This window comes from Andrena cerasifolii, chromosome 14 (assembly GCF_050908995.1).
Source record: "Andrena cerasifolii isolate SP2316 chromosome 14, iyAndCera1_principal, whole genome shotgun sequence".
Lineage (NCBI taxonomy): Eukaryota > Metazoa > Arthropoda > Insecta > Hymenoptera > Andrenidae > Andrena > Andrena cerasifolii.
In genome coordinates, this window is record NC_135131.1 from 8,770,295 (window position 1) to 8,792,760 (window position 22,466).

Below are 22,466 nucleotides of genomic sequence, written 5' to 3' on the forward strand. Positions count from 1 at the left end.
TAGCGCGAATGTTGCGTGCTCGCGTGACGAGAATTGCAAAGGCTTCCTAGTTATCCGGCCAGCGAAGCTCCGCAGCGTCCGCGAACGTTCGTTGGAAATTTTTTAATGAGCCGGCGAACACCGAATCCCCCAATTCGCAAATAGGACGGACAATTTATTACCTCCGTCACGATCCTATGAATTGTAAAAATGTTAACGCGGCTGGAAATGCTATGCAAATACGTTTCGCCGGAACAAACAAATTTTCCGAGTGGAAATGCGATGAATAAATTTAGTCGTGCTCCCGTTTGCATGAAAACTGGATTTTCGACGGTGGTGCCGGGAAAAGGGCGGCGATAATTACAACGTGATTTCCAAATTTAACGCTCAGGTTCCCTTTTCGACTCGCTACAGTCTGGCAGTCGACCAGGTACATCCAAACTGCTGCGGTGTTTTTTTTTTCAAGTGTTGTTTGAAAAACTGCTTCCAAGGAAACATGGCAGCGGCCAAGGTGCGCAGTGGCGAATTCGCCGGAAATCATGGCCGAAGTAAGAACAAACATTTTTTTATTTAAAAAATCTACGTAATGTACTTCATTTATGAAATATCAGACCGCGTCTTGTGTGCTGCAACTGCTGTAGAAGGTTCGGGAACTCGGGCACATCGGTTTAAAATTCACCACTGCGGATGTGAACTTTGTTTTAACAGTGATAATAAAAACACAGCGAACCGCACCAGTGGCGCATTCAGAATTTAATCTACGGGGAACCGAGTTGAACGGATAAAAATATTTTTGATGCAAATTCAATAAAATTCATTGGGTGATTAGAAAAATTTATTTAAAGGATAAAACACAGCTTTTTTTACAACGTTCTTGAATTACTTCAGTCGAGGTTACATTATTCTCCTTTTTCATCATTCTTCGGGGGCTGGCATGTCGATTAAATAACAAAAGAATACAGCAGAGCGTCGCACGCTCCTCGTACGCGATAATGAACAACCAAAGTCTAGATACTCTCGACTTAAAGCACAACAAGCTGCGCGGAAAAATACCAGAAAAAATCGAGGGGCGGAGGGAACACTTGTTCAAGACTCGGGAAATTTCAGGAACGACCGTGGATCCACGTGAAAACTTCGAAATGATCCAGGACCAGCAAAGAGGCCCAGGCATCCCTTTGATGCACTTTCAGACAAGCCTCCGCTGCACATGCAGCCGCGACGTGTGTATGTGGCGCGCCGTGCAAGAATGGGGCCATAAAGGACGATCGTAAATTCTGGAAAATTCTCTGCCCTTCCGGGAGAAGCTTCACGGGGGCATTAAAGTTGCACGGCCGACATTGTGATTAATTAACGAGGGCGATCATGGAATTCAATAAAGTTACAAATTGCCCAACTGCAGAACAGGCGTTCCTTCCTCCTCTACGTGGCTGCGCGTGGAAAAACAAGCACTTGAAAAGGAACTGCAAGTGAAAATAATACGCTCCATTTTGCAAACTCTCCGCACCGAATGTTCAGCGATTTCTCAACAAAAATTTCAAAGAATCCAACGTATAGATAATCTAGAACACCTTTACGAAAGATCGCGATCCTTAATTTCCCATTATTTAGCGCAGGTTTTTCATTAAATGTCCCGAGTCGACTAACTAAAAAAATTTCAAAAGAGAAATGCAGAAGCTTGAACTAACAATTTTAAACTTCCTTTGGACCAGCGCACAGGACAGGAACGCGTCACCGTTTGCAACTCTGCATGTGGATTCGCACGGCGTCCGGGGTGGACGCAGGGAATTTAGTACATCGCGATCATGCTGGCTCGTGTAACCGCAAAAATGCACTATCGTCCATGACAAATTCGGGTTTTCTTGCCGAGTAATCGCGTTACGCTGCATATTCACGCGAGATTACATATGCATCCTTCGACCCTCGTATGCATATCCGGAGACATGCATAACAAGGCGCGTGTACCTACACCGTGCTTACGTTCGTGCACGAAAACCTTCAGAGATTACAATATGGCCCCGCTTACGTCTGCATCAGCGGCACCTCCAGCACCACCTTTCACCCTGGTGCACCGGGGAATTATTCTGCGACCAGGTGTCCCGGACACCCTTTTCATTTCGCCCAATCAGCCCGCGTCAAATCTACGAATGCCATCGACTTGCATCTACACCGGACGGAATTTAAAACGAATATATTTAATAAAATTCCGTCCGGTGTAGATGCAAGGGTATAATCCCTGTCGAACGAGATATATAGCTCCGTTTTCATCGATCTTGGGTGTAGTAATTTTCAGATCCCTTCTCACGATCGTGTTCCCCGTGGGAAGGCGCACCTGCGAGGTGCAATTGCATTGTTTAACCCGGCTTAAAGTATGAAATATACGTTGCGAGAGAAGTTTCGAGAGTTTCGGCCCGAACGTGTCGTGGCCTGATGGATCAGATAAGTTGCGGGGCCCGCGATTCATTTTCCAGCGTATCGCGGGGAGAAAGAACGCGGAATTAGGTATTCGAGGACGGTGACTCGAAGGAAACTCGACGATCCCGCCCCGCGCCTGCTGGGTACGTCACGGAGGGGCAGGATTTATTATACAACAGAAGAAAACTTTCGCGGGGCTTTTGTGTCGCGTTGTTTCGGCGGCGGCGGGCGGAGTTCTTATCGCGGTGCACCGAGGGAAAGAAATTTCGATGGACTCCGGGTTCTCTCCGTTGGAAAAGGGCACTCATAATTAATCGGCGAGGGCAGACGAGAAGTTATAGAAATGAACGTTCTAATCGAACAACGCGGTGATTAAGTGAAACGTGAACTACTTAGTTTGCTTCCGGAATCGCGCCTGGTACCTCTACATAAACTAGTAGCACAAAATATTGGTTAAATATTTTTTTCAAACATTAAAAAAATGTTTTTCTTTAGCCACACTTTATAATGTAAAAGAAACGTTGAAGCCAACTATTATATACACATATAGATAATGTGAAATAAATGTTTAGAAAATATGAAATAAATATTCATGGAATATAAAAGAAATGTTCAGAAAATGTGAAGCAAATATTCGGGAATATTTTTGTCCTAATATAAAATGAATATTTCCTGTATAATCCGAAAAAATATTTGCTTTTCAATCTAAAATAAATATTTTATGTATATTTAAATATCAAAGAGAGATTGAATCTCTCTTTAATATGTGATGTATGTACGTGTATGTGTATTCAATCTTTTGTACTACTAGGGTAGGTATCCATCTGTCTAAGAAACAAAATACTCACCCACTTTTTAAAACAGTACCATGGAATATCTACCAACCCTGCCTGTCAACCCTTCTTATGCTACCAGATGGACATTAGACGTCCCCTTTTTTCAGAATTCCAAATCGTCCCTTCCAGAGGGTGGGCTTTATCCATGATTGTTCCAAGTTCCCGCGACTACATCGTCTTCATTAATGTTCTAGCAGGGGCGACTTGCATGGTACAAGGAAGCACCCGGCCCGATGCTCCCTTTTAACGTTCCTTCTTTTCTGAACATCCGCGGAGAAGTTGGAGAATACCGTCGGATACACGGTAAAGTTCATAACTCTTATCCCAAGGAGCGTCATAATACTTCCAACTGTTTAAGAATCCTCTCGCGCGGGCAGAAAGGAGCCCCGCGGAAAGTTCGGGACAAGATTTCAGTTCTTGGAAGTCAATTACTCGGGGGCCCGGCTAAAAACCAGCAAGATGTCTTTCACCAGCGGCGGGGTGGTTGGGGCGGAGGGTAGCCTTGGACTCGAGTTAAGCAACTTCTACTCGAGGCGATGCCCCAGCCAGGGGCACGCACAGTTGCGTGAATTTACTTTTTCCCCGGTCCCGACAACACCGCGGAACTTAAACTTCGTCATTCTTCATCGGCTGAGGAGGAAGAACCTTCTCCTATTGAGAAGAATCCCTCGCCCGTTGGACCTTGAAAGTGTGCTGGCACGCTTGCCCCTTTCCCTCCACGATTTAAATGTTTTATTTAATTTTAGGAGGCGCGGCTGCGTTTCTTCTGCTGATCGAGATAACTAGAGGTTCTGACCAATTGAATCCTCAGCGTTTTAAAATTCATTAACCTTTCACCTCATCCCCTAGAAAGTCACTATAATCTTCCAAACACTATGAAGGGTTTTTGCAAAAATGGCCAAAGTACAAAGCCCCGTGACGAACTCAATTACATCGTTTCTGCGACAAATACCTCGCGCGCTCTCCTGAATTCTCCCCTAAGATTCCACCCACGGTCAACGAGACGCACTGTAGAATTCAATTTGAAAATACCATATGTCCAGCGTTGGCATAATACAAAGCAGGTGCATTCCTGCTGGTAAACTTCACCCATTGATTCCATGGAACCTCCAAGCAGAGTCCCTCTCATTTAATAGACAAACGAGAATGAGTTCTGCACCGGAGGGACCACTAGCCTGGAATATACCATCGTAAATGGAATCCAGATGCTCCAAGGAACAGTGGGGAGTCGAGGTAACGCGCGATATTTCGAACCTGGCAGAACATTTTAATCCGCGGTACGCTTCCTTCCGCTCGTCTAATGAAACTCTGTACACCGGGCACGCGGTGATCACGGGCGACTGATTTTAAAGGGCCCCAGACCTCGCCCCGAATCTCCATATTCCATTTTAATGGCGCTCTTGTGGGCTCGACAGCTGCACACGCTCCTACACACACCCGCCGGGGGCCCCACCTTGGATTTAATTCCGACTCGATCTCGAAAATAGTTCCCGGCTCGGTTCCCAGGGGGATCAAGCCGCCCCCTCCGCCCCCGCGAAACCCTGTGTTCAGGGTAGAATGGCCCGGGACGCGCCTTTCGGGATTCTTAAAAATGATTGGACGACGTGCAACTACCACGCGAGCCTCGCTTCGACGGGCACAGGTTTCGATCGAAATGGATTTCGTCTCGTATTATACAGCGGCGCCATTCAGCTCGTCACGAGGCGTTCATTTCGTGGGGATTTCGCTTTATTCAAACGTGGCGCCACCGGAAAAATCGTAGGAAAGTAAAATTTCAAGCTCCTCTCGATGGAAATAATGGGCAAGTAGCGCGATCCGTGTAATTTTTCACCGAACTTCCGATTTATGAAACTTCCCGGGCCTTCCGCCGTGACGTAATTATGAAAGTGCGGCATGGTTGCATTGAATCGTTAGTAAAAGAAGTTTACTTTCCAGGATCACGTGACTTGCTCGGGGAGCACGATTTAAGGGGGTTGAATTCGCGTGTTCATTAATTCGTCGCAGGGTGCATAACGTTCTGCGCCGGTAAAACCTGCGTTAGAGTTGCGTGGCCGATAATCGATATGAGAAATCAAGCTATTAGCTCTATGGAATGGATAAAGTTTCTGGGCGCTATCGAAAGGCACGGGGGAAATTGCAGCGCCAGAAACTTCCGGCTACGAGTTAATTCGAGTCCCTCCACTTCCAGACATTAGCACGTGACTAAGAAATAACGACGCCATTATAGGATCGTTCGAACGTCGGTCTCAAAAAAACTTCCCTGAATCGCCAATTCCGCCTTCAGTCCAAAAATCACATAGGTACCGGGGAACGAACTATTGACAGAGCTGCGCTTCCAGACTGGTTCACCCGATTCTATTGTCTCATCTGCAAAACACAGGCCATTAAAAGAACAAAAGGAACGAGGTCTCTATACCTGCTCCAGCGGTGCAATTGTTAAATACACACTACTGCGTTATAACGAGTAATCAAATACTTTCGAGCAGTCGGATTTTCTAAGAAAAAGAGAGTCGGATTTTTCTAATCTCGTCGGTCTAATTCGGATATGCCTCATTCTTTTACCTTAAGGCTAGTTCTCAAACTACGCTTCGATTATTATTATTATTATTATTATTATTATTATTATTATTATTATTATTATTATTATTATTATTATCATCAACGGGAATACCCTTTAGTATACAAAACATGTTAACTAGTACAAAGAGAAATGATTCTGGTAACTTATTCTAATAACCTGAGCATATGTGCTTACTATTATAAGACAAATACAATACAATTATTTAGCAGACATACCTGTAACGAGGGATCAAGTACTTCAAGTAATGGAAGGGATGCAAATGGAGGGAGCTCAGTGCAACCTGCCCACCCTTATGTCTACTCGGGACGCTGGAAAGAAAAGTCCTGGGGCTGGGTGGATCGGAGGCTCTTGTTCAAGGTTCAATGCATCGTCTTCAATTAGCGAGGGACATCGGGTTGAGAGTCGCAGGGGTTAGGTGGGCAGTCAAGGATTGGTGAGCACGGCCCTGCGATGGCGCAGCGGTCAGCCATCTCTTCGGAAGATAAGCCGAACTCTAGGAGGATAAGCAGAACTCGAGGAGGATCGCAACTCCGCACCTGGACCGCGCAATCCTCCGTATACTTTGACCCTCGTTATACGCATTAGTGGGGCACGTAGTGGAGAGGGAGTTTGGTTTGCAGGGACACGTTCGTATGCGGCTCACGTGCCCGGATGGATTTTGCATGTTTGACCTACGGTTATGCAGGGGACAGCCGCCCTTTGCGTCGAAGCTGCAAAGCGCACAGACCCCCTCCACCCCCCGCGGAGTTTGACTTTCGCATTCCCGGGGGATCGGGCGACGCCTCAGCGTCGGGTATTAACGATGGATCCTCGTCTGGTGATATCGCTGATGCATTTAGGCCTTAGGGATTTTTTAGAACATGGATGATGAGCGAATGATGGCTGGGTTAGCTATCTGGCAGGGAGAACGTTTACAGTTTTATATGAAGATTGGATTGAATCCTGGTGACAGATGGTTCTTCTGATACTGCTCGAAGACACAACGCCTGGGGGTTGTTAATGTGGAAGATCAGAATGAGGGAATTTTGAGAAGTTTATGATGGGTTTGGGTGGTCCCGAGGGTGGAAAGGGTTCGTAAGATTTGTGAGCGTCAGCTTTTAAATTTAATCAAGGTTCTGGATGTTTAAAATAAGACTCCACTTCTTTCTAGTTGCTGATACTAATTGGAATCTTAATTTCTTCTAACCTCTCAGTCTTAATTAAGCCTCCACTTTCTTCTAACCCCCAAATCTTAATGAGACCCTTAGTTACTTCTAACCTCGAAATTTTAATTAGGTAGGTCTAATTACCCCCAAACTACAAAAGCCTAACGAGAAACAAAAGCATCGCGAACCTGACTGACGTGGTCTCCTAAATCAAACCCGCTAACCTAACCAAGGCATCGTTCTTAAGTTCCCTTAAGCGCCTCCCCTGTATACGAATATATCGTCGAAATTTTATGCCCGATATAAAGAAAGCAGGGGGTATTGGTTATAAAAATTCCGAAATACGCTCGGTCCCGCGCAATTTCGTTTTTATTTCTGACACTTCACGAGCAACCCTCTTCGTGCCGCGGAGGACCACTAAACCAGCCAACCGAACTCATCCACGATCCCAATTTTTTAGCCTTCGTCCCTGCTTCCACCCCCCTGCGCTCGTCCATTTCCTTCGTCCCCTCCCTCCGATGCTTTCGTTTAATTTCACTCGGCTTGTCTGAATCTTACCTAAATTATTTCATCGCGCTCGCAGCGGGGAAATTTGCGAAGCGTTCAAATACACGTGTTCACAAAAGAAACGAATTCGACGGAAAAGGGAACTGAATTCACGAGGGGCGGACGGCTACTCCACGCGTAGGGGTTATAATTTCATAATTGCGACGCTTTTGTAGAGTCGGCGAAACATGCATAAAGCAACACTCCCGGGGGTTAACGTTACACAGGCAACACTCGTGTTGCTTGTCCGCGCGAAAATATCGCTTTTTCGCGACTCTGTTACACTGGCTCTTTCAAAAGTGTATTTTTACGACGCGTTAAAGCGACTGAATTAATTTATTCCGACGCTCCCTTCTCGCCTCACGATGTCACATTAATTTCCAACTTTTACGCGGAAAACGACAGTCTCGAACGGAGGAGGTTCTAAATAATGTATAAAATCCGGAGCGAATAGATACCCGTTGATGCCCATAAAAACCGTTGGAAAGTGACGAAGAGTTCTGCGATATATAAGGGATGAAAACCTGCGGACTCATCTAAAGAAACCTCAATGATCTTATAAAATCTTTCTCTGCACGATCTCCTGAAATTATTTAATATCCCTTAAACCTAACTTAAACGGTTCCGAAAAATCTCACGGAGTAACAATAAAATTAAAAATTCCCCAAAATCCACGATGTAAATGTACAATGTATCCAGATATCCACAGTGTCTCGCCTAGTGGTAGAAAATAAGACACCAGAGAAACGAGAGGGTTGAAATAATATTTCCAGCCACCCCCCACGGGTCGCTCTTCGCCGAGCGAGGCGCCGCTCTCCCCTGAGGAGGGAGATTAAAATTTTTCAAATTTCCGAGCCGCGTTTCGCGGGAATAACGGCGCTCCTCTCCTTGGCGACGCCGGCCGAGGCGGTGGGACGGTTGAATCACGAACAGATGGCTTTCCAGTATTAAATTTGGCTCGCGGTAAATTACGGGACGCTCGCCTGCGGTCGCTCTCAGATTTGCCCGCGGGCAACAAAATGCATAAGCCCGGCGCGACCCTGGCATCTACCCTGTCGACTTACAATTAAAAAGTTAAATTGAAATTACGACGGCCACCCCTCCGCCATCGTCGCCGACGTGGTACGCATTAAAGTGGAATTTCCGTTGATGCAAGTCGGTTTCACGAGCCTGTCGCAATGTTGCCGCGGCGGGCGCCGGTCGGACGGGATCTGTCACTGCTGTAAACGAACTTGTTCGATTTCTGTGGTAAATTAAAGGGCCCGAGGAAATTGCACGGTCCCGGCCACGTGGCTACTTTGTGCTCCGCCGAGGGGCAAGCGGAGGAGCCAGTAATAGGTCAGACGGACGGAAAGGGAGGATATACGAACTGCGTGGAGACCGATGGACGAGCCTTTGTTTGAACATTGTTAGCGATGTAGTGTAAAGGGAGCTTTGTCTAGTCCCTTTCTATGGCACGAAGGTCGGATGTAGTTAACCCTTTCATGATGGATGGTGGACGCCGAATTGACACTTGACTGTACGGTGAACACAGAATGTGTGCGAAAACGAAGTGATACTATCGAGGAGGAAGATAAGTGATATATGTGCACGATAAATCAGACGGTGCTTTGTATCTGTCAAATAAGAGTGAACACTGAATTGTCTGGCAACTAGGAACCGTCCTTGCCTTATTAATGGCACTAGGCAGTCGTTCCTGTCTAAATTGAAGCATTTCTGTTAAAATTAATTACAAAGAAACAAACTGAAACTGAGACTTGTTCTTTGGCATGAAGTTTATTAACACCATAAGCTTTAAACAATTTGTTTGTTTAGTCAAAAATATGCATTATGTATGATACTATATATAGATGGATCATTAAAGAGGCTTTTTTAAAAAAAGTTTCTTCTGTTTTGCAGTGATAACTCAAAAACGGAGGTTCCAAACGATTCAAAACAAATTCGAGCATCTTCACTAAATGTGTAGTTTCGGACCAGACGTAAATTAAAATTAATGAAAACTCCTATTCTTTATGAAAAAATACTAAGACCTCATCGTTTGGGGCTTGGAGTGATGGTAAAGGGGTCTCAATGTGGTTTCAGTTTGTTTTCATAAAGAGTAAGAGTTTTCATTAACTTTAATTTAGGTGTGGTCTAAAACTACAGATTTTGTGAAGATGCTCGAATTTGTTTTGAATCGATTGGAACCTCCGTTTTTGAGATATCACTGCAAAACAGAAGAAACTTTTATAAAAAAGCCTCTTTAATGATCCATTTATAGCGTCATATATAATGCATATTTTCTACTAAAAAAACAAGTTTTTTAAAGCTTATGATGTTAATAAACTTCATGCCAAAGACCAAGTCTCAGCGTCAACTTGTTTCTTTGTGATTAATTGCAGCAGAAATGCATCATTTTAGACAGAAACGACTGCCTACTACCCTTAAGAGCACAGATATTCAGCTCACACTTAAAAACCAACTGAGTCCGGAGACTAAAACGGCCAGCGTCCTCGCGATTCATATTTCACGTTAATTTCCCTTTATGTGCTCGTAAAAAGTGGTTGTAGAACGATTATATTCTCAGGGCCATTTACCTCAAGGTGGTTCCCGAACTCGCTCGCGTATTTACTCGCGCGTACATCGTATTTGAGCGTTGCGCGACCGCGGCGCGGTTATTCCAATACTTCTTGCACGGGAATCGATAAACCAGCGGCGGAACTTCCCGAATAATCCGCGTTTCTCGCACGAGAACCGACTTCGCATAGTTCATGAAGTTCGACGATCGCGCGCGACGCATGCGGAAACCACGGAATCGAATTTCTTGCCGGATCGATCCCCGTCTACGTGCAACGGAGCTGGCCGCGTCGCGCACAACGATCCGCCGGCTCATTTCGATCCTATTGGGATAATAAAAATGTCGGGGAAGGCGGGTGGGACAGCTCGTTCGATTCGAAACTCGTCAACGAGGAAACGGACACGTCCGACGTCCTGGAGGGTTTCAATATCGGAGCCATCGCCGTCTACGCCCCATCGAAATGTATTCAGCTATTTCAATCGTTCGTAATTGATACATCTCCTTCGTCGCGACGTCGCTTTCCACGCGTACTTCTGTGCTGAGGGAACGTCTGTGGGCCTTTGCCTGACGAACGTCGCGAGCTGTCGGATGATTCGCGTTCTGCGGTCATTGCGAGACTCCGGATTCTATTATTAGCTGCTTATTCGTGTTAATCTCCTAATATGTATGAAAATGATGGATTCTTGAGATAAATTAAAGTCTTTGGTTCATGACAGAAAAGTTTCGAGAAGATCAGTTCGATTGAAGTGAGACAAAAGGGGAGGATCTATAGAATGAGATTACTTGAGAATTTTGATACAAAGAGATGAGGAACGGGTCACAGACCTTGTAGAAGTTCCCATTTATCAGGTGTCCGTTTTGACCACTTGCCTACTGTACCTCTAATATTCGACTGACTGTAAAACCTCACCTGCAGCTTCAAAATACTTCTTCCCCTATTCAAAACCTTCCTCAGTCATCCACGAGCACCAAACAATATTCACCAATTTTCGATTTGGATACAGGGACAGCTAGCAAAGAGCTTTCGTCTAACCGAGCCGAGGCGTAACGCGATAATACAAGGAATTATATAAGTACTCTATTTCTCCCACTACAGGTTTCGAATTTCTGTAGGACACATGGTATCCTCTGATCTAAGGAAGGAACAGTTTCGCCGGGGACTGCCTGGCCTTCCAGACCCATTAAAATCCAAGCTGAAATTTTGTTTCACGCAGAACCCTCGGCCGCAGTAGCTGCGACCGGTGGAGGGAAAGCGGTTCAGGTAGTATCGCTTTGATTCGCTTTACAATTCAAAGAAGGTTCGCGACTCCTGTTAAGTATTCAGGATGCGGAATCGTCGCGGGAGAGGACGACAGTAAGCGATGGCGAGCTTTTTTCCCCTCTCGAGTGCATCGGGGGAGGCCTGCGGCTCGTGACCACGAAGATTATGTGACGGGGAAGGGCGGCGTAATTGAAATCCACGCTTGAAATGCAGACACGGCCTCGACCCTCCTTGACAGATCGCGACTACTCGCGGTTACCTGAAAAATAGAATCTGCCTCGACTTTCCTGGATTTCCCTTCGAATCGGGGCTTTCCGCGGACGTTCCTGAGACCTTCCCTGAATTGTTAAGCGCAGCAGACCGCGCTTTGGCAAATGCAGGCCGCAGCTTTTGGGACATGCATGACGTATAAGAAACGCGATAGGTTTGGGATAGGTTCAACTATGTTTTTTATGTGTTTGAGTAATGTCTGATGTGGTAGAATATGATCTAAGATGGATCTAGTTAGCCAACTATGATTAGATTTAGGGTTCATTAAGTTGTAATTACAGCCTGACATAGGTTAAACCATGGTCTAAGGTTGAACACTAAGTGAAGCCCGAGTTTTATGAACAATAGTATTGAGGAGCCATTAAAGTCTGTCTTTAGAGTTTCCAAACTTTTTTGAGTCGCATCCCCTTTTATAATAATCATATTACCTGCGACAGCCTGCCTCCCTAAAAATTCTTCGCGACCCACAGGTTGGGAATCACTGATCTATAGTCTGAATGAAATCTAAACTGAATTAAATCCATATAGTAGCATTAGATCTATGATACGTTTTAGTTGAGTCTGATTAAAGTCAGAACTCATCACTAATAACCGATGCGTTCGAATAATCAGTAACTACCCAGTTCCGTAATATACACGTAATCAACCCGGCCCATCAGGAAACTTTACGAACCTTCGTTTACAGGCCCTGCCACTCGACTCGTTAAAACGCTTCATAATTTTTAAAGCAGCAATACGAGCTTTACGGTAGGGTCGCGGGGACCGTAAGAATTCATGGCGCCATTATAAATTAAGTGCGAGCGTACCAACTTCACTCGGCGAAGTCGTTTTTATCGGGAACAATAAAAACATCCGAACATTTAGCGAGTCGTTACCGAGGGCCGTAAACGGTATAGAGTGTACTGTCGCGACTTAATTGCGTCTGCACTATTCAACCCTCCGCTCCATCGACTTGACGCAATAAATTCTCGCCCTAAACTATTCGAGCACTCAACGAAACACAGTGATTCTCGGACTCGCGCACCCCACCGAAAGATTCTACAATATTCGAAGAAAGCTTAACTTTCGACAAACCGATGACACCCAAACACTCCGCCCGAATATCCTCCGGGCGCGCAGAAATCTTCACGAGGAACAAAAACCTCTTCCCCCCGGACCTCATTACTATTTTCCAAACGCGGAGTCGCTAAAGTTGTACCGAAGTTTACGTCATTAAAACTCACCAAACAGAGAAACAGGGCCACAGCCAGCCGACCGCAGAACGAATCAGCCCGAGGATTCCGCGTCCGATTCTGTCTCGTACCTTCCACGATTCAACAAGTTCACGACTGGCGTCCTGAATCCGTGAGAGGCCCCCTGCAACAAGAAAAGAAAAAGGAATTAGCAAAAAACAACGAAACGCCGAAGGAGAGAGAGAGAGAGTGAGAGAAACATCGAGACCTTTACGAGGCTGTTGCAGATGGGGCGGAAGGGAGACGGGTGGGAGGGGGGTGAGCAAAGGGGTGTTGTCACGACTTAATTGCATTTGCATTTTCGAGCCGGGGCTCCGCGGCTTACTTACGAGTTCTCCGGTCGTCTTATTTTATCGGTCGCCGAAGGAAAGTCGTTCGGAACGAAAAAAGCTCGGGCTCCGTGCGGCGTTCGCGCGCCCCGGCGCGCGTGTACCGCCGTGGAAATATTCAGCCTCTGAGACTAACTACTTTATGAAATTACGTGCACAGCCCGAGCAAGTCGGTGGCAGGCCCCGTTTTCGTGGGGACGAGACGCCGGTCGTGCTTGGAATTCCCTCTTTCATTTCCATCTACCCCCATTGAGCCCTCGCCGCCACCCCCACCTTCAGCGGAGGTCGGTTTTTAGAACGGACCTGAGGGAGAGAAAGAAATTCGTCGACGGTCAGGAGAGAATAAATAGTCGCGTTAAACACGTTGCTCCCGTTGAAAAGGATTCGGTGCCGCGACCCTTACCGACACCCAGTAATATTCCACCCTCGCGTTCGTTATTTTGTCGCGCGAGCCCTGCCGTAGATCTCGCGCTCGTTTAAGGGGGCTTGATTTATCGTCGCGAGGAATTCTGCTCGTCCCAGCGACGCTTGAAATATAACTTGGACAGCCCTGCTTCGAGGGGTGTGTGCACAATAATGTGACACTTGTAAACTACTGTACCTTGGTCACAAGAACCGGCGGGATCGAGTTTTTTTTTCTTGAAAGAGCTACTGGATTTGCGGTATCTTCTTTCTTTTGTATGATATCGATTTGGCGGAACGGGGAGGATGAATCCGTGGCAGATACAAAGAGGTGAAACTGTCGAGGCAGAGTTACATTGTACGTGTCTAGTGGACTGTGCTGTGTCTTTGACAGGCTACGTTCAGTTTCAGTCATCTGCCTGGCTGATCCTGCTAACTTTGGATCGCAGGTAATATCGTAACACTTCGGAACACTTGAACGCCCGGGTTTAGGGGCTGTGTAACCCCTGGAAGCTCTCCGGCAGGAGTGTTAGTCCCTCTCAGCAACTTGGTAGCCCAAAAAGTGGTTTAGAGAGTTGCATGATCAAATTGAACTGCCGAACTTCGTAACTATCAGCTCGGCGCACAGTATTTATCCCAGATATCAGATCAGGCTCTGATCTCCTTCTAGCAGCACGATCGTTTAACTAGTGTGATTCGTGTTAATGGAAAGAAGAGCCGTTTGTAATTCAATTATCTACCTACAATTTGGAACACCTAGAAGTGAATCTAGTTACAGATCTAATACCTGCGAACCTACTAGGTATCCACAGTGACATTATGAACGTTCTTCGAGAAGAGGTTCTCGAAGAAAAGAAGCTACCGAGGCTCAAAGAACATCAGGGGTCAGACGAGAGTGATCCAGCCGTTCCGGCGACCCCGAAAGTCGACGCCGGGGCGAATTAAAAAGGAAGCGCTGATTTAGCGGCCGGCCTGGTTGCTAGTCCATTAGCAAAAATTAGCATACGCTTCTGCGAGGCGACGCGTTATCGCGAGCAATGGTACGGAAGCGGGAATTATTTTCTCTAATCCAATTAGGGGGGAACGATAAAAGCTCACGCCCCAGTTCCTGTCCGGGGCAATCGGTCTTCATTAGCCGGGGCGAACTTTTCCTCGAGCTTAGCTGAAATTAAGCTCGCGTGCCGCTGCTAATCGCGCGATAACGAATCACTTTAGAGGAACGAGACGGCGCGTCTCGTATCGAACGCAGCTTCCGTTCGCCGCCGGAGAAGCCACTTCCGTTGCACGGCCCTCGCGTTAATCCTCCATCGACGCCGGCGAGAGATCACCGGCATCCTCTCGATCTATTCTCGAGCAGTGCGCGCGGATCGGCACTCGTCTGCAGTGGTTTTGGGTAGTAATTTATGGAGAGAAGTTGCGGCAAAAATTTGGGAATCAATTATAATCGTGTAAAGCCTGCTTTCATTTCAGTGAATTGCTTTCTCATGCCGATGAGTTTCATTGTGTATGTGTTTAACATTCGTCGTCTTCGGTGGCTATAAACAGAAAGTAGGTACTACGCGAAATATGGAAGCAGAGGGATTGAATTAAATGTTGTTTATATCTGAGAGGAGCGCGGATAAATGAGGAAGTTCGTATGTCATTTCGTTTTATGAAGGTAGGAAACATTTCAAGGGATTCCATCGGTCTCGAAAACAGGGAAACGGGAATTCTGCCGCTACCTCTAGTCATTTTCGAGGGAACAGCTTACAAATTCATACACTCCACCCTGCGCGCGCTACTGTGCGATTGCAATATGGTACAGAAGCAAACAACGAATCAGAAAAACAGAAGCTCAGTGGATTCGAGCAACAAATTAATTTTGTGGCTACTTGCAGCGATATTAAAAATTCTGTTTCCATTTATGTGAAGTATAAGCTGATTATTTCCACGCTGCTTCATTAAAATCTCAATCCCTTTCCCCGCGATCCCCATAATTCGCAGCGGAAAACTACTTCAGCCACGACTAAATGAATGTAAAAGGAGAAAGATCTGAAACGAACATTGCACTCCATGAACGTACCGAGCGTACAAAAATGATTCAAAGGATGAAATTCCGCGTTATCAAGCTAGTAATCTACCATTGGATAAAACCTATGAGTAGTTGCGCACAATGCAGACATTAACACTGAATGCTGTATACCTCTTCGAATCTCCTTTTCGAACATTAATGTTCTGATTAAATTTTAACTGAATTGGGGCAAGGAAATATATGAACGTTGACGCGTGCCTGACTATGCGAGTGCGGCGTGTATCGTCATTTGGGAAGGCCCTCGGGACGAGTAATTGAAATCCAAGTCGAAACTTTTCGAATCGAGGCACGAGGATCGACTAAACGTTGAATTTTAGTTTATCTACGTCTGCTCAGACACGAGACTTCACGGTCGTTCCACGAACTGAATCGGCATTCCTATCGACATTTAATTTCCCGTGGCCCGGGTAAACGTAAATTTACCCCCCAGAGGATACGTCGGGGGGAGGAGAGCGTTTCGCGTGCCCACCTGACAGAGAGAAGATAATCGTGACGTACAATCTTCGACTACGTGCAGACGCTGCACCGAATGCTTCTGCGTCCCTTATTCTGGCGAGCCGTAAAAGTCACGAGATTTATCCCAGTGTAACTCACTGTAAATTTAGGTACACGTTATATTACGTTACATCCCTCCCAATGTATTATTCTGATATCCACAATTCAAGAATAACGAGAGGGGAAGAATTTCAAAGGAAGAACGAATGTTGTGTCACCGTGGAAACTCGAGACTGCAGAGTGCAGATATGTAACGAAGTTTCATATCCCCTTTTCGAGGCTGATAATTTACCTTTTACTCTACATTTCTGTTCTAATATTAAGGGGACTAGGCAGTCGAAAAATCGATTTTTATTGCATTTTCGGAAAGCACTATATTTTCTTAATAAAATGCCGCTTGGTTCGTAGTAAAATTCGCAAAATTGTGGATTTGGCAGCTGAAAACGTCAAGCGGCAACCTATAGCGTCGCCTTTGCCCAGAAACTTTAAACGCGTTTTTGTCGAATTTTTTCCTGATTGCGGACGAATTGAGGTTCAGATGGACTTGGAAAAAATTACAGGATGTGTAGAACATCTGCCATTTCGGCGCAAACCTCTGATAAGGTCCGTAAAAATTCGAGATTTTCAAAAAAAAATTAAGAAGTCACCGGATTTAGGTAGCGCACAAACAATAATGATGCGCTCCAGCCAAATCTCCATATTTACCACAGTCAAATAAATTAGAAAAAACAGTTTATAAAATTATTGCTTTGCCTTAACATTAGAAGGACAACACTAATTAAAAATTATATATTTTCAGAACAAGTGATACTTATTGAGTTAATAAGTTTTTATTTCTATTTTTGGCAAATTTTTCAAATCTGGAGGACTCGCATTGCGCAAAACAGTAATGGGTGCAGATTGAAATTTCGCAATCGCTCGTTTACTCAAAAACTGTGAAAAATGAAGCTGCACACTCTTGTTGCGAGGTCCTCAATTCCGTTCAATGGTCCTCCACGTTTTTGTGTTTAATGGTGGCCAGCCTCTGCCCAGGCGTATTGCCAAGGTACACAGCGTACAGTTATTTATAAAATACGGAATCCCTTTCTTTTTCCCGTAAAACAAGCGGCGCACGCTTTGGAAGAACAACATTGCCGGCCGTTCCAACGAATTGATACGGTCAGGGTTTGCCGTTTCACAGGGTTCCTCGCACAAGCGCGATTTCCTTCGACCAGGGTCCGAGAAGGAACAGGAAACGATTACAATTTAAATGACAAAGGGACCGTCCATTTTTGCAGGGCGGCCTACTTTTTCGTCTGCTAACGTGTACGCAAACGGAAAGTACACCGGGGACTTCTAGCATCGCTATTGTCTCGCGATGCAAATTTTTCCTCCCCCGACCCCCACCGCCAACGGAGATTACAAGAAGAGTCGCAATACTCGTTTTGAGTTCTCCTACCCCGCCTGTCTGTGTGGGTGGATGCATTATGCGCGGCAACCGGGGCCAGGTTACCACTTTTTAAAGCGAAGCGACCAAAATATTTTTGCGCTCGCACCGCGGCCTCGCAAGAAGGATATTCGACTTAACGAGACAGATTTTATTGGACACTGATTGGGGGAACGGGTGGTGCCGCTGGCACGCGGAGAAAAATAACCAGAGCTCGGGAAATGTAAAAAAATCCGAGTGTTTATCGAGAAAGGTGCGACGGCGGCGAGAGAGTGAAAATTATTGTGTTATTTCGGTTTTATTCGACGGTGCTCGACACGGTTCCGTTTCTGCAACCCGTTGCAGGGGAAACCGAGAAGTTGGAGAAAAACTTCCATTGTCCAAGGGAACTTCCATTGTGCGAGTTCCACTTTTGAAAAATGAAACGACTCCGAAAGTGGCAGCAGCCTCTTTCAGGAGGGTTCGACTCTGGCTCGCTTAGTCAGAGCTTCGATTTGTATTTATTTAACTGCGTTCGTAGACATATATACAGTCAGGGACAAAAGGACAGGGCACCCCGTTAATATTTGTCAATTGTTATTTAATATGCAACATAAATCAAGTTTATTATGCACCTATTCATCGTTGTACACTGCTTTTGTTCATATGGTCCAATTGGTTAAACTGAAATATTGATATTCAATATAAATTTATCTGGAAAAAATGTAAGCATTCAAGAAAGTTAGTGGGACAAAAGAATTACCAGTTTTGCTTAACGTTCGGTACTTGGTGGAGCCTCCTGGGGCGCCCTATCTTTTCCGTGAAAGAAACACTTTCTTTATAATGTATTTGTAAAAAAATGGAAGCCAATTCAGATGTATCCTTTTACCCAATGTTTATTATTATCATAGAGATTAAAAAAAAGTTGGTATGAAATATTCACGTGCTTTAAAAATAGCGATGCTGACTGTTAAACATTTTAACGTTCTTCGGTGGTTTTGCTGTATTATTGGTCTTAAAAAGTGACGTAATCCAATTTCAAGGTGTGTTTATTGTTTGTTACATCCGTAGTTGCCCGCGCAACCAATAAAAACTAAAATTAAAACAGAATTGTTAAACTGCTGGCCGAAAAACTGCGATTATTTCAAGAAAAACTCGGTCGTGTTTGTGGGTTACTAAAAATCCGCGACTTTTTAATTTTTTTTATGAAAATCTCGAATTTTTACAGACGATATAATAGGTTGCCGGGAAATGGTACATGTTTTATACATCCTGTAATTTTTTCAAGTCGCAAATACGGCAAAACGACGAGAAAAAAAAAGTTCTAGAAAAACGTGTTAAAGTTTCTGGGCAAAGGTGACGCTATAAGTTAGCGCTTGACCTTTTTAGTTGGCAAATGAACAAGTTTGCTTATTTTCATATAAACCAAACGGCATTTTATTCAGAAAAGATAGTGCTTTCAGAAAACGCAATAAAAGAAATCGATTTTTCGACTCCCTAGTCCCCTTAACGAAAAACGTTCGTAGATCCAAGCAATACACCGCATTACTAAAGTCCTTTTAAAAACTGTCGCCTCGATTCCCAGAATTTCGAAGATTCCAATTACAGCTGTTCCACACATCACTTCAGCACTGCTATAAACAGCAATAATAGGAACAATACTACCAATAAAAACCTACGAACATCCCCCTTTCACATCGCCCTCTGCATTGTCCGAGATCTCGATCGCCAATCCACCCCCAACCCAGTTCCTCCCAGCACAAACGCGCGCACGGAGAAAGGGAACGAGTTGTTCGACCGTGTCACGTCGGGAATATTTCTTTCGACATGTGGGATTACAGGAACAATCGGGCCACTCGTTTTCAGTCGCAGCTAGAAATACACACGGGGGTATTATGCGCCAGTAACTAGGCTCGTTACCACCACTCGTAGGGGTTGAAGGGTTGAAGAGACGGCGGAGGTTGGACGGGAGCTCGTAGCTAGAAAGTGGTTCGAGGTAGCTTCCCGTGGCAAAATATTTGAGCACACGCTATAAACGTTTACCACCCCCACCCTGCTTACAACGCGTAATAAAGCGACAGAGCTCTTTCTCGATAATACCCTCCACTCTGTCGAGCCCCTCAGCCATTACTCTTTAACCCTTTCCCAGTCAGCTTTGGTGGCGGAAGAGCGATTACAGCCATTAGCCGAGGCTCTCGAATCACCATTATCGCAACTGCTTATTGGGAATTTGCTGCCTTTCCTTTATATAGCTGCGTTATGCTCGCGCTTGTGCAGTAAACTTTGTCCGCAAGCGTGCGTAATAATTCTTTACCGAAAAAGGAAGGAAATACGCGAGATGAAGTTTTCCCGTACGACCCATAGTTTTCCAGGAAAATGGCTCCGAACATTGTTGCGCGCACGGGGCTAGCCTCGAAGAGCCCCGCGCGCTCAACAATGTTCAAAGCCGTTTTCCTCGGGAACGGTGCCTCGCAGGAAGAAAATGTACTGCACATTTTCGATTCGTGTCCGGCTAGAGAATCATACCTGCTTATCAAAATTCATCACCAACCGTCGCATCGATCGGCAGCCGCACTGTTCGGGGCGCCGGCGAAATTATCTACGCATCTGTGGACCGGCGAATCGCGCCGTGGTAACGCGGGCAGGATGTGTGCCGCATTAAAACTTAATTAAAGCCTGCCCACGGCTGGACGACGCGATTTTTAATCATCGTAATCAGCGGAATGCGTCGGCTCTGTCGTCCCATTGGCCGAAGTGGCCGCGACGCGAAAAGTAGGGGCGCCGCCGCGGTGCCCTTTGTAAATTGGTAAGGTCGCGCTGCACACCGGGACAAATTCATCCTGGTCGGCGTTCCTCCACCAAGAAATATCTCGATGCAATTTAAAAGCGCGCCAGGCAGACGCGGAAGTCGAGAGACAAATTGTGGCGGCCGCTATTTTTCCGAGGCGAGAGGAATAAAGTGGCCCCCACGGTGGGAGCTGCGTTCCGAGGAACATTGATTAATTCCAGCTGGTCGCGGGGAGGGCCCGGCGTGTATTATTGGACGACAGGCTGCTACAAGGCTCGATGATTTCGGTTTTCCAATAACACCTTCTCTTTCAGTCACTCAGACACTTCATTGACGCGATGCACCAAACTGGGAGTATTCTCTTTAATCCTGAATCCACGCTTGCAGGGCCGCATTAAGACCTTTGGAGGCCCTGAGCACTTAGAAGATGTTGATCACTTCAACGCAATGCATGATTTCTTAGGCACTTCCGATAATTTCACTGAAAAGTGTTTCTAACAAAAGTTAGATTTTAAAATTCAGAAAATTTCTACGGTGCCCCTTTCCCCTGCTACCCTAAACACCCGCTGATTTTGCTTATTGGTTAATGCAGCACTGCACGGCTGGACTGAGTTACGTCCGAGTTAGATTTAAGGAACAGTTGAACCAAGTTTTTGAGATAGACGTAAGGTAAATCTGAGTTGGGCCAGGGTACGATTTGAATTCGATATGAGTTAAATTCTGTCCCCGCAGCTGCAAGGAATTTATAGCCAGAATTGCCAATGAATCGTGACGATACGGAGAACTTTCCTATAAGCTTCCCTGGAAATTTACTCGCAGTCTGATCCGAACTGAAACTGTCCCCAATTTTACACATCGAAAGGGTTTAAAGAATCGCCCCCTCCATTGGAAATAAAACGGATATCCGTGATCCCTGCTCTGAGTAGCATTGATGAATCTCGTGCCCGCGAAAGCTTTCGCGCGATTGATAGATACCTCGACTAGGTGTTGGTTTCGCGCGATAGATATATTGGTTCGTCAGTGAAAGACGATTAATCAGCCGGACTAGCAGCGTTTCCCCGTTCCCGTGGATACATCCCCGCGTTCCTTAGAAAAATAGCCGCTGTAAATCCTCATATTTCATTGTTTCGTTGCGGAAACCGTTGTCGCTTTTCCAATTACTGGCACCGCGGCGTTTCGAGGAAACTCCGCCCGCCCCTTTCGTTACTTCTCCACCCACGGGGACCGTGATCAACGTGGAAGCATCGTACGGAGGGTGGTAAAAGGCGAGGAGTGTATCGATTTTGATAGCGGGTCGTTCGCGGTGCGTCAAGTTTTCATGGGACACCATCGTTGTCCCGTTTTAAGGACGCGGCGCACGTACGGGTTTACAGCCGTGTAGCTCGTGATCGGCCATTTATGGCATACGAGATGGCAGACTTTATTTTTCAATGTTTCTTTCCTTTGGTATGCGGATTCTGTTGCCGCTGTAACTGTCGCCTCTCGCGGCGCCGAGGAACGCGCGGAGGAAATATTAATTGAAGGAGATATTCTCTTCAACAGCGTGCACGCTGAGAATGTCGACATTTATTGGGGGTATATGTCGCGCGAGATACATAAAATGATACGAGGCGGCGGAATACGAAACACGGTCCGGATACTTGAAGGAGACATGCCCGCTACGTCCACTTTACATCTGCATTCTAGCTGACGACATTTCCTTCAGGATGACCCAACGTTTCCAGGAATCATGGGTCTAAATTCTTCAGGATGCCCCGCATACCGTTCCCGGAGCCTTTACTCTCCAGATGTCCCGTCGTTCGCGTTTATTTGCCGCATCCCTCTCGCGATATTTACAAGCGAGGCGAAAGCCTTCCTCTGTTCATTTCGCGTACAATTTTCAATAGTAATTTTGCCGCCCTCGGCCATCCGTATACTCCACGCGTTTTATCGCTGTCGCTTCAAGGATAATAGAATTCACAACTGAGAATCAGAAATGAAGTGCGTAGAATTCCGCACGATTAATTTCAAGTAAAATGATTCTCTTTTAAGGGTGGACTCCAGTCAGAACGCTTGAAGAGTAAGTGATTTTCGTGAATTGGAAAAAAGAAACTGAACAATGTACAGTAAAAAAGCTTGTTAGAGTTTATTATTACAAATTTGAAGAACAAATGACAA

At 45.7% G+C, this 22,466-nt stretch overlaps 2 protein-coding genes across 5 annotated transcripts in view; one reads left to right on the plus strand and one right to left on the minus strand.

Moving 5' to 3' along the window:
• Positions 1 to 22,466, minus strand: part of Nlg-5 (neuroligin 5) — a 158,710-nt gene that overhangs the window by 100,114 nt on the left and 36,130 nt on the right. For all 4 annotated transcript variants that reach the window (XM_076827164.1, XM_076827162.1, XM_076827163.1 and 1 more), the window contains exon 2: positions 12,811 to 12,943. The gene's annotated coding sequence lies outside the window, so the exon portion shown is untranslated. The remainder of the gene's footprint in view (positions 1 to 12,810; positions 12,944 to 22,466) is intronic.
• Rpl35a (ribosomal protein L35A) overlaps positions 18,786 to 22,466 on the plus strand; it is a 168,803-nt gene continuing 165,122 nt past the window's right edge. Inside the window, exon 1 of the mRNA XM_076827212.1 lies at positions 18,786 to 18,795. The gene's annotated coding sequence lies outside the window, so the exon portion shown is untranslated. The remainder of the gene's footprint in view (positions 18,796 to 22,466) is intronic.